Source organism: Oryctolagus cuniculus, chromosome 3 (genome assembly GCF_964237555.1).
Source record: "Oryctolagus cuniculus chromosome 3, mOryCun1.1, whole genome shotgun sequence".
Classification (NCBI taxonomy): Eukaryota; Metazoa; Chordata; class Mammalia; order Lagomorpha; family Leporidae; genus Oryctolagus; species Oryctolagus cuniculus.
Window position 1 is genome coordinate 75,945,233 of NC_091434.1, and position 13,010 is coordinate 75,958,242.

Consider the following 13,010-nt stretch of genomic DNA (forward strand, 5'->3'; position numbering starts at 1 on the left):
GATTCCCCGGAAAACTGTAAATTACTAAGATTGATCCTACAAGAACTGCAAGCTTGACTCATCACATTTTATCATTAGAAGGGTTGAAAACATGATTCAACTTTGACTACTGTGGCATCAAATAGGATCGGCAGGGTGTAGGGAGGGCTTCAAGAACCTTTACAACAAAGGTCTCCTCATTGTTTAAATCACATAGTTCACCAGCAAAATGCTTTTTGACCTTTTTACTCATTCCACTAAAGTTCCCAGTTTCCCACACACTCAATTTAGAGTCTAATTATCATTGTAGTCTTTTCTTTTGCATGTACACTCACCTCCAATGCCTTTCTCTTGTCTTCAAATTAGTGTGACAGAAGACACCTGATTAAGTTTAATTCTCCTCCTGCTATGAATCTTCCCCCAGTAGCCAAATAGATGACTGTAACCAGAAAATAATGTGGGATATTGTGTTATCAGCATAGCTTTTGACAAATTGCCACAAAATTCAAATGGGTCCCAGTAGTGTGTGGCAGTTTTGCCTCATTTCCCCTAATAATAAATGTTTCACCTCTGTGATACCACTAAGGGAAGTAACTGCCTTTTTCCAGTTCCCACACATTCCTTTCTAGCTCACAGTTTGTAAAATTTCTTCTAAGAAAATTGGGAAAAAAAACCCACAATTCAATTTCTTCTCTTTCCTACCACCCTGCAATTGATATCTGTACTTACGTTGTCTGACTTCAATCTTTTAGATGGAAAAACTTTTTTCTCCTAGTTAAGGTCAAAACTTTCACTTAAGTCTTAGATTTCATTTCCTCTTCTGAACTTAGGTTTTTATTATTCCAATTATACCCCCAGCGCACATCATCATGATGTTTTTCCATTTCACTGAATCATTTCCACACATGTGAAAAGATGTTATAATCTCTCTCAATTCACTTCTTTCCCCCCTTCCATCAGCTCCCCAACTTACTATCATTCTACTTCTCTGCTAAATTTTATTTATTTTTTTAACTTTTATTTAATGAATATAAATTTCCAAAGTACAGCTTAGAAATTACAATGGCTTCCCCCCCCATAACTTCCCTCCCACCCGCAACCCTCCCCTTTCCAGCTCCCTCTCCCCTTCCATTCACATCAAGATTCATTTTCAATTCTCTTTATATACAGAAGATCAGTTTAACATATATTAAGTAAAGATTTTAACAGTTTGCACCCACATAGAAACACAAAGTGAAAAATACTGTTTGAGTACTAGCTATAGCATTAAATCACAATGTACAGCACATTAAGGACAGAGATCCTACATGAGGAGTAAGTGCACAGTGACTCCTGTTGTTGACTTAACAAATTGACACTCTTGTTTATGGCATCAGTAATCACCGTAGGCTCTTGTCATGAGCTGCCAAGGCTTTGGAAGCCTTTTGAATTCACCGACTCTGATCATATTTAGACAAGGTTTAGTCAAAGTGGAAGTTCTCTCTTCCCTTCAGAGAAAGGTACCTCCTTCTTTGATGACCTGCTCTTTCCACTGGGGTCTCACTCGCAGAGATCTTTCATTTAGGTCATTTTTTTTTCCAGAGTGTCTTGGCTTTCCATGCCTGAAATACTCTCATGGGCTTTTCAGCCGGATCCACATGCCTTAAGGGCTGATTCTGAGGCCAGAGTTCTGTTTAGGACATCTGCCATTCTATGAGTTTGCTGTGTATCTCACTTCCCATGTTGGATCGTTCTCTCCCTTTTTTATTCTATCAGTTTCTGCTACATTTTATAGGAAGATTTTTCAAAAAGGGGAATTCTGTTTTCCTCAGCTGTAATTCTGTATTGAACTCTCCCTAATCAGGCTTCACTTCCATAATGCTACTAAGATAACACTTATCAAAGGTCATCAGTGAACTTGAATATTGCCATATCAGTGGTAAATTCTGTTTTTATTTTCCCCAGTCCCCCCACCTTTAAGTCAGACAAGCACTGTCCCTTTGTTGAATATTTGTTGACTTGGCTTCTCAGATATATTGCACACTCCTGGTCATCACCTAACTCATTTACTGCTTATTCTCAACCTCCTTGCTGATTTCTTCCATTCTTTCTGAATTCTAAGTCCTTCAGGAGACTCAGTTCTGAAATTCCTTCTCGTACTCTGTCTTGAGAAAACAGATGCAGGTCCATGTCTTAAAGAAACACCATTAATAGCATTAAGCCCTTGACTACAATGTCAGTTAAAGACCTTTTTATCTCTAAATGAAGGGGAGAATGAGGAAAGGGAGAGAAAGGCAGTGTAGGAAGGAGAGAGGGGAGGGAGAGATACTATTAATATCTTTATATATTGAACCTATTAAAAACAAAAAAATTAAAAATTAAAAAGAATTCACCCTCCCCCATAAAGAGAACCATTATGGAATATTCCAAAATGTATATCTTTAAACTACCCTAAACTTTAAGAGATCTGATGCCTCCTCTATTCTTCAGTTGAACTTGAATGGCTAGTAGACTTATTAAATTGAACATATACCCCCAAATAATAATAAGAGGAAGAAGGAAGAAAGAGGGGGGAAGGAGGGAGACAGGGAGGAAGGATGGAAGAAGGAAAGACAGAGTGACAGAAAAGGAGGAGGGGAGGGAGAGGAAGACTGAGGGAGGGAGAGGATGATACTCCAGGCTTTTTCTAGGCTTTTCCATTTCTGGAAATGAAATCACTATATAATGAAATGGTTCATTAAAATCTAACTCCCTGAAGAAATGTTTGATACTAAGAATGTGGCAGAAGATATACATATTGAGTTTGAAATGTTATGTACTACTGAAAAATAAGGAGAAGGGTAAAAACAAAAAGTCCAGGCATGTCAAAAGGACACAAGAGTCAACCTGAAAGAACTCAATGGCAAAAGTTGGAAAAGTTTAGAGAACAGAAATTAATGGCAGTATTAAACTGCAACCTCCAAATAATGACTATCTATGGATCTATAATGAAAAAATATACACTCGAATGAATAAATATATGGAAGAAAGGAAAAAAATCTTACATACAAAAGATTTTCAAATAGTATGGACAGATAATTTTTTCCAAGAAATTGGATCCTGATCCCATCCCACCCAAACTCCCACCCTCCACCTAGGGTATGAACTGCATTTTAAAATTGTTTCCGATAAAATAGAATATGGAAAATTAAAAATGAAAATGTTAGTTACATAACAATGGATAAACCTGGCAGATACCATCTCAATCAATTAATATTACTATCACCAGCAATACATATTGCAAGTATCATGTACCTCTGATATAATTTGTTAAGAAGAGAAGTTCTGTGGTATTCTTCCTCAGAATCCCCTGCCCCTGTCTAATAATAAGAACATGTCATAGAAGGATGAACATTTAGCCCAGGGATTAAGATGCCAGTTTAGATACCCAAAACCCTTGTTGGAGTAGTTGAGTTCTGGTACCAGGTGCAGGGGCTGACTCAAGATTCCTGTTAATGTAGAACCTGGAAGGCAGCCCCAATGGCCCAAGTAATTGGGTTCCTGATTACCCACATGGGAGACCTGGATTAAGTTCCTGGCTCCTGGCTTTGGCCTGATATAGTCCTGGCCATTAAAGACATTTTGGGAGCAAATCAGCAGATGTCTACTTCTTAATTTTTTTTTCCAGGAGAGAAAACTCAAATTTAGGGTCAGGTCTACAAAAACCTGACTAGTGTTCTTCAACACAGCTATGGTCATGAAAAGCAGGAAAGACTGAGGGGCTGTTCCAAATGGAGAAAAGTAAAGCAAAGTGAGGCTTACATTTCACGTGGTATCCGTGACTGTATCCTGTTCAGAAAGTGGCCACTGGTGGGAAACTCTGAAATGTGAGGAATCTGTGTTTTTACAGTTAAGACGCTGTATCCATTATAACTTCTTAGCTTTGATAAACGTGCCAAGGGTATGTAAGAGGGTAATAATGTGGGAGGTTGGGCAAAGGGTTCAGGGGAACTCTGAAGTATCTTTGCAGTTTTTATAAATCTAAAATCATCCCAAAATAAAAAATTTATTTTAAAAAGCCTAGGGATTACTCACGTTCATTTCGTGTTCTCAAATGGCACAGCCAAACAACCATTCTTCCCTGTTGGCTCTGCCTTCCATGTGTACCCTGAATCTGACACTTTTCTCCATCTCCACTGCTTCCTTCCTAGTCCAAGTCCCCACATCTCTCACTTCCCCAACTGGGCTGGTACCTCCCACCCCTGTCTCCTGGCTGCCTCCGGTGACTCACCATTGCCTGTTCACACCAGCGTCAAGTTCCTTGCTGACATTTAAACTTGTTCTTCTTTCTCTCTGGAAGCCTCTCCTATGCGATATTGCATGATCCACTCCCTCACTTCATTAAGCCTCTGCCAAATAATGTCTGTGAGAGGCCTTTCTTGACTCTCTCCTTCAAAACAGCCACCCCCTTCTGTTCCCTAACACTGCTTTATTTCCATCACAGTACGTTTGTGACATCATAATATTAACTTGTTTGTTTTCCTCTTGACTACTCATATAACTATCTCAAGGGCAGGTTTTGTCTTACTGAATGAATAAATATATATCTACTGCTTGAAACTTAGGGGGGGAAAAGTACAACCTAATCCAAAACTAGTAGAAATCAGAGTTTGCCTAACTTTTTTTTTAAGCCATGCATTAATATCTAATAAATCAGTATGCCCACTCTTGGGAATAAACCTCTAAAGTATAAATCAGCAGTATAAGGGAAGAAATTTTTTTTTTTGACAGACAGAGTGGATAGTGAGAGAGAGAGACAGAGAGAAAGGTCTTCCTTTGCCGTTGGTTCACCCTCCAATGGCCGCTGCAGCCAGCGCACTGCGGCCAGCGCACCGCACTGATCCGAAGGCAGGAGCCAGGTGCTTCTCCTGGTCTCCCATGGGGTGCAGGGCCCAAGCACTTGGGCCATCCTCCACTGCCTTCCCGGGCCACAGCAGAGAGCTGGCCTGGAAGAGGGGCAACCGGGACAGAATCTGGCGCCCCGACCGGGACTAGACCCCGGTGTGCCGGCGCTGCTAGGTGGAGGATTAGCCTATTGAGCCGTGGCGCCGGCCTGGGAAAAAATTTTAAAGGACATATATAATAGTTCTGTTCATAATAGTATAATAACTAATATGAAACAAAAGAATACCCAGAGGACAAAGATTAACTAAACTATTTCATATCTATAACTTAGGATATTATACAAAGATTTTTAATGACTTCTTGAATGCAATAGAGCTGAGGCAAATAACTGGGAGAATTTCTATCAGGTACTATCTAATGAGAAAATAAAAATACATAAAATATAATGTTTTTGAATGAAAACGATGAGAATGTGCGCATCTTTATGATTATATCATATTGATTGTCAAAAAAGCATGAGAGTATATAAACCACATTGTCAACAAGAGTTTTTTTCACCATGGCAAGAGATGTGGGGGAAGGATAGAAGAGAAGAATATGCAAAAGTTAATCCACAAAAAAAAAAAAAGAAAAGAAGGAAAGACATTAAACAAAATCTGTGATGTGATATTCATACATTTACATAAAGGTGTGTGCTTCTTCATGAAAAAGAATTTGGGAAAACAATTTTAAAATCTATTGTGGTTTTTGACATGCTACCTATGATTTAAAACAATTCTATATACGAATTTGATTGCAGGGCTCCTTTTAATCTCACAAAGAAAACAGGAAATTGCTGCTAGAATAATCAGATTCCCATGCAATGCATACATCCTTTTTAAGAAAATATTTATTTATTTTTAAATTAATTCATTCATTTGAAAGACAGAGTTAGAGAAAGAGAGAGAGAGAGAGAGAGAGAGGTCTTCCATCGCTGGTTCACGCCCCAGATGGCCGCAACAGCTGGAGCAGGACTGATCGATCTGAAGCCAGGAGCCAGGAGCCGGGAGCTTCTTCCAGGTCTCCCATGTGGCTACAGGGGCCCAAGTACACAGGCCATCTTCTACTGCTTTCCTAGGTGCATTAACAGGGAGCTGGATCAGAAGTGGAGCAGCCATGACTCAAACTGGTGCCCACATGGGATGCAGATATCACAGGCTTTACTCACTATGCCACAGTGCCAGCAGCAATGCATAAATTCTTACAGATGGTCCTAGGAATACAGCTGAACTGCCTACTGAGTTAGTCAGTGTACTTTCATGTTCAGTTGCAGAAAATAGAAAGCAGCCTAAAGAAAGAAAATTATATGCATTGACAGGAATAAAAGGGGGAGATCTCAGCATTTGTTAGTTCATCTTTTAATTCATTAAGCAGTCTATGTGTGGTGCCTACTTTCATTGCTATGATGGGCATTCTTCCTAATGGAAATCACACAGCCTTTAGGACAAGAGAGCCCAGACAGTCTTGAATGGTTGCTAGGGCTCCCTTTCAACTTTCATTGTCTTAAAAAGTGAGGGACAAATCACAGACTTTTTCATAAGAATATGTTCTTATCTTCTCTGCCACCATAAGATGTAAGGAGTAACCCCAATATTCCCCTGCAAAAGGTGCCTAGCACCTAATAAGGATCTAATGAACGTCTACACACTTCTTCACACTCCAGAAACATTGCTGTGGCAGAGAGAGTCAATGCAAGTTTATTATTAAAGTATATACAATTATGTGATTAGCCTCATCCTCAATTGGATTCTTCTTAACACATCATGCCAATGAAAAGCCCACATTGTAGATAAATGAAAGAAGGATTCATTCTAGACACCATAGGAGGAAATTTCATTACAGAAGTAGATTTGTAAGTAGACTTCATAATAGATGACTTTATAATCAGTGATTTTACTAAAAGGCAAAGAACAAGTGAGCCCTGAGAGAAGATTTTAAATATGTGATTAGAGAAATGCAGATTTCATGCAGTTCTAGAGAGAAACATTTGTGATGTGGTAATGTAGTGGAGAGTGCTTGGGCTCTGGAGTACCAAAAAATCGAGGTTAACATCATTCTGATATTTCCGACTCTGTGACTTTCATTGCAGCCACTGGGCGTACTACCCAAGGCATGGTTGGGGGAGTGGGAATATTCTGGTATATGCCTTCTCCCTGGCCCTCCATTGTCCTACCAGAGCATCTCATTTGATGGACCCACCTGGAAGTCAGGAAATGCAAATTGCAGCAGAAGAGACAGGCTTGTATCTCAGCACAAATGGCCACACAGGTGACTCTTGGAATATAAACTGTTGGAGCCAAGAGTATAACAGACAGCTCCATGTTTTTAAGAACATGGGGCTAAAAGCATGTGCACATGTGTATGTAGGCAACATCTTCCACAGATCATCTGGGAAACTCATAATCCCGTATGCAGCAGGAGAAAATGAGGTTCTTCCATAGTGAAAAGGAAACCAAGTCATTGTGACAAGAAGAGTATTTGGGTTGATATTAAAGTCTCATTTTTGCCTAATGTATCCTTACTCCTGTCTTTCTTGGTTATGTGAATGAAGGCAATTATTTTACTTTATTTTTAATTTTTTCAACTTTTATTTAATAAATATAAATTTCCAACGTACAGCTTTCGAATTATAGCGTCTTTCTCCCCAAAACCTCCCTCCAACCTGCAACTATTCCATCTCCCACTCCCTCTCCCATCCCATTCATCAAGATTCATTTCAATTATCTTTATATATAGAAGAGCAACTTAGTATATACTAAGTAAAGATTTCAACAGACTGCACCCATACAGACACACAAAGTATAGAGTACTGTTTGAGTAGTAGTTTTACTTTTAATTCGCATAGTACAACACATTAAAGACAGAGGTCCTACATGGGGAGTAGGTGCACAGTGACTCCCATTGTTAATTTAACAATTGACACTCTTATTTATGATGTCAGTAATCACCTTGGCAGCTCATGACAAGAGCCTTGGGTGATTACTGATGTCATAAATTACTTTATTTTATTTTTTGTTCCATTGTGTAGCACTTTGGTTACTTGCAACCAAAGGTCTTCTGTAATACAACCATTCACTTTCAATATTTTAAAGAGGTGCTAAGACAAATCCCAAATTAAGTTTTATGAAAGTGGCTATGTTAATGAATCTCTATTGGCCATACTAACGAATGAATTCTCTTTTTTCTTATGTGGGAAGCTTAATTTTTTAAAAAATGAAATCTAAAAAGGGAATTTCTCTCAGAGATAAACTGTTTAGTTATATCTTTTGATCCATAGTTATAAAACATCAGATGCTAAAAAGAGCTATGTTGTCTTCTTTTATCCCACATCAATAAGTGAAGAGAGATTTTAAAAAGTAATATAAAAGGACAACTTATCTTTCAACTTATTTGCAAAGATGGTAAAAGAGGCCCAAATACCTGTCTATCCATCTGATCTGAACTCCAATGCTTCTAGTTTTCCTTTTTTTCTTCAAGCAACACTTAGACTTTATCTTTTTATGTCTGCCCAGGTAAGTGGAAAATAGAGAGAAGTCAATGGGTTTTGCTTTTGTAGAATAGAAATTATTGAATATATAAATTTGGTTAGCAGTTGTATTTTAACTTTTTATGTATTTATTTATTTTGATTTTTATTTGAAAAACAGACAGACAATTGCTGGTTCACTCCCCAGTTACCTGCAACCAACAGAACTGGGCTAGGCTGAAGCCAGGAACCTTGAAATCAGTATGAGTCTCACACATGGGTTTCAGAGATAAAAATATTTGAGCCATTACCTGTTGGCTCCCAGGGTGTGCATTAGTAGACTGGATCAGAAGCACAGCATCTAGGACTAGAACCAGGCACTGAATTGGGGTATGGGTGTACCCAGGCATGATTTAACAATTGTACTAATCACCTGTCCCAGTTACAGTTTGTGTTTGTTCATTGTTACTACTTAAAATTTAATTAGAGCACATTGTCAATAAACATTTTTGTTTGAAAAATGAATTTATAACCCCTAAAACCCTCAAAATCTATATCCACTTAATATATCACTTTTTCTAGGTCAAATTCCAGGACAGGAGAATGAACTTTTCTCCAATCTACACAAAGTATACCAGTTGAAAACTATATTTCTCAGCCTGGTTTCATATATATTAGTGTGAATTTCTCAACTACAGCATAAATTCCTTAGGATAGGAGCTCACATAATACATTTTCAGCGCAGTCTTTAATACTCACTGTGCGCCATTAATTCTCTTATGAATGGGATCTTAATAGAGTCTTGATGCATGTAAAAAATTTATATCTCATCAGTCAAAGGAGGTACCAAAGGCAGGGGCATGAGAATTTCAGTATTTAACAAAACTAATTTTAATGGCAATCAGTATAGATGAGTTACACTTGAACAGAATTTCAATCTGTATCACTTTCAGTACCATTTCATTTTATTTTAATTAATACAAAGCAACTTCAAAACGTTTATGGGACATGGAATTAAAAAATAAGTTTATTTAATGTGAATTATATTTTCATGAACTTTTTGAAGACACCTTGTGTACTAATGTACATGAGAACTAAAGAGCCTTTTATATTTCATGCTGAAGTTTTTTTTTTTTTTAGTTTTATCTTATAATTCCTTTTTTTTCCTTTTTTTTGGTGGAAGAAAGTAGAAATTTATTTGTAATTCACAGAGGAAGGAATCAGGTGGCTATCACCCAGTTTCCAAACAAAAGCTTAATCTTTAAATTTTTATTTATCCACTTGAGAGGTACAGACACAGAGATATATATAAGAGAGATGGACAGAGAGCTCTCATCCATTTGTTGTTCACTCAACAAATACCCTCAACATTCAGGACTGGACAAGCCAAAGCCAGCCTGGTCCTGGCACAAGAATAGACATGTCAAACAATGGAACAATTTAGTGACCCCCAAAATTAATTCACACATCTACAAACAACTAATTTTGATACATGAGGCAAAATCACTCTGTGGAGAAAGGGCAGTCTCTTCAACAAATGGTGCTGCAGAAATTGGATCTTTGCATGCCAATGTATGAAACACTCCTACCTTACAAAAATCAACTCGGGCTGGCGCCAGGGCTCACTTGGCTAATCCTCTGCCTGTGGTGCCGGCATCACATATGGGTGCCGAGTTCTAGTCCCGGCTGCTCCTCTTCCAGTCCAGCTCTCTGCTGTGGCCCGGGAGGGCAATGGAGGATGACCCAAGTGCTTGGGCCCCTTCACCCACATGGGAAACCAGGAAGAAGCTCCTGGCTCCTGGCTTTGGAGTGAACCTATGGAAGGAAGACCTTTCTCTCTGTCTCTCTCTCTCACTGTCTATAACTCTACCTGTCAAATAAATTTTAAAAAAAAATCAACTCACAGTTGATCAAGGTCTAAATTGAAGACCTGAAACCATAAAATTACTAGAGGAAAAAATAGGGGAAACAGTACAAGACAGTGACATAGGCAAAGGCTTTCTGGAAAGATGCCAGAAGCACAGGCAATAAAGGCAAAAATAGACAAATGGGATTATATAAAGCTAAGAAGTTTCTGCACAGCAAAGAAAACACTCAGCAGAGTAAAGAGGTAACTAACAGAATGGAAGAGAATATTTGCAAACTATACATCTGATAAAGGACTAATATCCAGGATATATAAGGAACTCTAGGAACTCACCAGCAAATAAGAAATACAATTAAGAAATAGGCTACGAATATGAACAGTCATTTTTCAAAGAATGAAATACAGATGGCCAACAGACACATGAAAAGATGCTCAGGATCTCTAACCCTCAGGGAAATGCTAATAAAAACCACAGCGAGGTTTCATCTCACCCCATTTAGAATAGCTATCATGCAAAAGTCAAAAAAATAACAAATGCTGGTGAGGATGTGAGGGAAAAGATACTCAAATACACTATTAGTGGGAATGTAAACTAGTATAACCATTATAGACAACAGTATGGAGATTCCTTAGAAATCTGAAAGTAGACCCAGCCATCTCACTCCTGGGAATATAACAAAAGGAAATGAAATCAGCATATGAAACAGTTATATGTATTACATGCTTTTAGTAGCTCAACTCAAAATAGCTAAGATATGGAATCAATCCAGATGTCCATCAACTGGTGATTGGATAAAGCAAATGTGGTATATATACACAATGGAATACCACTCAGCCATAAAAAAGAATGAAATCCTATCTTTTGCAAAAAAATAATAAAAATAAAATTAAAAACATAATTGCAACTGGAGACCATTATGCTTAGTGAAATAAGCCAGTCCCCAAAAGACAAATATATGTTTTCCCTGATTTGTGGTAACTAATATACAGAGTACAAAAAAGTAATATATGTGAATGAAATTGACATTTTGAGATTTGATTATTATTTACAGTCCTTATCTATACTCTGAGGAACAGTGTTTTTTCTACTTACTACTTGTTGAATTCTTTATTTGGTAGAGGGTTAAGTTTGTGAATATAAAATAAATTGTAAAGAAAAATAAGAAAAGGAGGAGGGGTAGAAGTGATTGAGTTAGTGCTTTTAAAACTGAATATATTAAAGACCATGAAATTTGTTCCCTATATATAAGTAAAAAATAGTAAAAATAAAGAAAAAAAGCTCAATACCTACCAAAAATATGGTAGAACTAACAATTTTTATCAATTTCCTTGCTAATGCCAATGTATTTTTATGTCAATAGGTATACTTATTAACTTTTTTATTTAACTACATGATGATGATACATTATGTAGATATTCCAGAGATTATTAACCAATTATATAGCAGATAAGTTCTATGCAAGTTTTCACCATAAGATAAATTACTGGAAAAATGAGTCTTATAGCTAAAACTTTTATACATTTCAGATCTTAAAATAAATATCAAATACATTGAATCAAAAACATCTCAATGTAGTAATATTGAAACAGCAAATTATCATTTAGCAATGAACTTGAAGTTTGGTAAGAAACTACATAAACAGTTTGGGGAAGTACCGTAGTCCTTATTGGCAATATTGTATGCATAAATGGAACACTTCAGCAATATGTGGTGTATTTTCTTTTCGCTTGTACCTATTGAAGGAAGCCCTAGTTGTATTCAACAATCTGAGTTCATTTCTACACAATTTGCCTAAATCAATTGGCTAATGTTGTTTGTAAGATGAGAGAAAACATTCAATCAAATACCTTTTTTAGAAAATTTCATATGCATGTCAATCAAAAATGAATGCATTTAGGGCCCCAAATCAGGAGAATTAAATTAAATAGCTTTTTTTGGAAAAAAAATTATTTATTTATTTGAAAGGCAGAGTTACAAAGAGAGAGAGGGAGAGACAGAGAAAGAGGTCTTTCATCTACTGGTACACTCTCCAAATGGCCAGAACAGCCAGAGCTGGGCTGGTCCAATGCCAGGAGCCAAGAGATTCTTCCTGGTCTCCCCTTTGAATGCATGGGCCCAAGCAATCCTCTATTGCATCCCCTTCAAATTAGCTGCAAGTTGGATCAGAAGTGGAGTGGCCAGGACTCGAACCAGTACCCATATGGGATGCTGGCGTGAGGTGGCAGCTTTACTTGCTAGGCCACAATGCTGGCCCTAAATCAGCTTTTTTAAGGAATCTAGCACAATGCCTGGAAAATGATCAAGTGCTCAATACAACTTGTTATTATGATTATTTCCATTAAGTAACGTGGAAGAAACAGACTACAGCCCTGACATCAAGGAACTTAAAATAATTGTAATTATAAATCTCAATAATTTCAATATTCTTTTGTATTTTTAAAAAAGATTTATTTATTTATTTTTACAGACAGAGAGAGACAGAGAAAGGTCTTTCATCCATTGGTTCACACCTCAAAAGGCCACAGTGATCAGAGCTGAGCTGATCTGAAGCCAGGAGCCAGGACCTTCTTCTGGGTCTCCCATGTGGGTGCAGGGGCCCCAGCATTTGGACCACCTTCTATTGCTTCCCCAGGCCATAAGCAGAGAGCTGGATTGGAAGAGGAGCAGCTGGGACTAGAACCAGAGCCTATATAGGATGCCAGCACCATAGGCAGAGGCTTAGCCCAGTACACCACAGTGCCAGCCACACTAATTTCCATATTCTTACCACAAAGTTAGTGAATGCTAAACAAGTAA

At 37.7% G+C, this 13,010-nt stretch overlaps 1 protein-coding gene across 6 annotated transcripts in view; it reads right to left on the reverse strand.

Moving 5' to 3' along the window:
* The window catches only part of CSRNP3 (cysteine and serine rich nuclear protein 3), a 236,277-nt gene that overhangs the window by 182,504 nt on the left and 40,763 nt on the right, over window positions 1-13,010 (reverse strand). Inside the window, exons 1-3 of one of the 6 annotated variants that reach the window (XM_051848550.2) lie at window positions 4,229-4,430; window positions 3,760-3,817; window positions 315-418 (exon numbers count right to left, since the gene is read on the reverse strand). The exons of 1 other annotated variant lie outside the window; for it this stretch is intronic. The gene's annotated coding sequence lies outside the window, so the exon portion shown is untranslated. Of the gene's footprint in view, window positions 1-314; window positions 419-3,759; window positions 3,818-4,032; window positions 4,174-4,228; window positions 4,431-8,301; window positions 8,327-13,010 lie in introns of those variants that run through there. 4 more of the 6 variants (XM_051848552.2, XM_008258687.3, XM_051848551.2 and 1 more) reach the window with 4 other exon arrangements.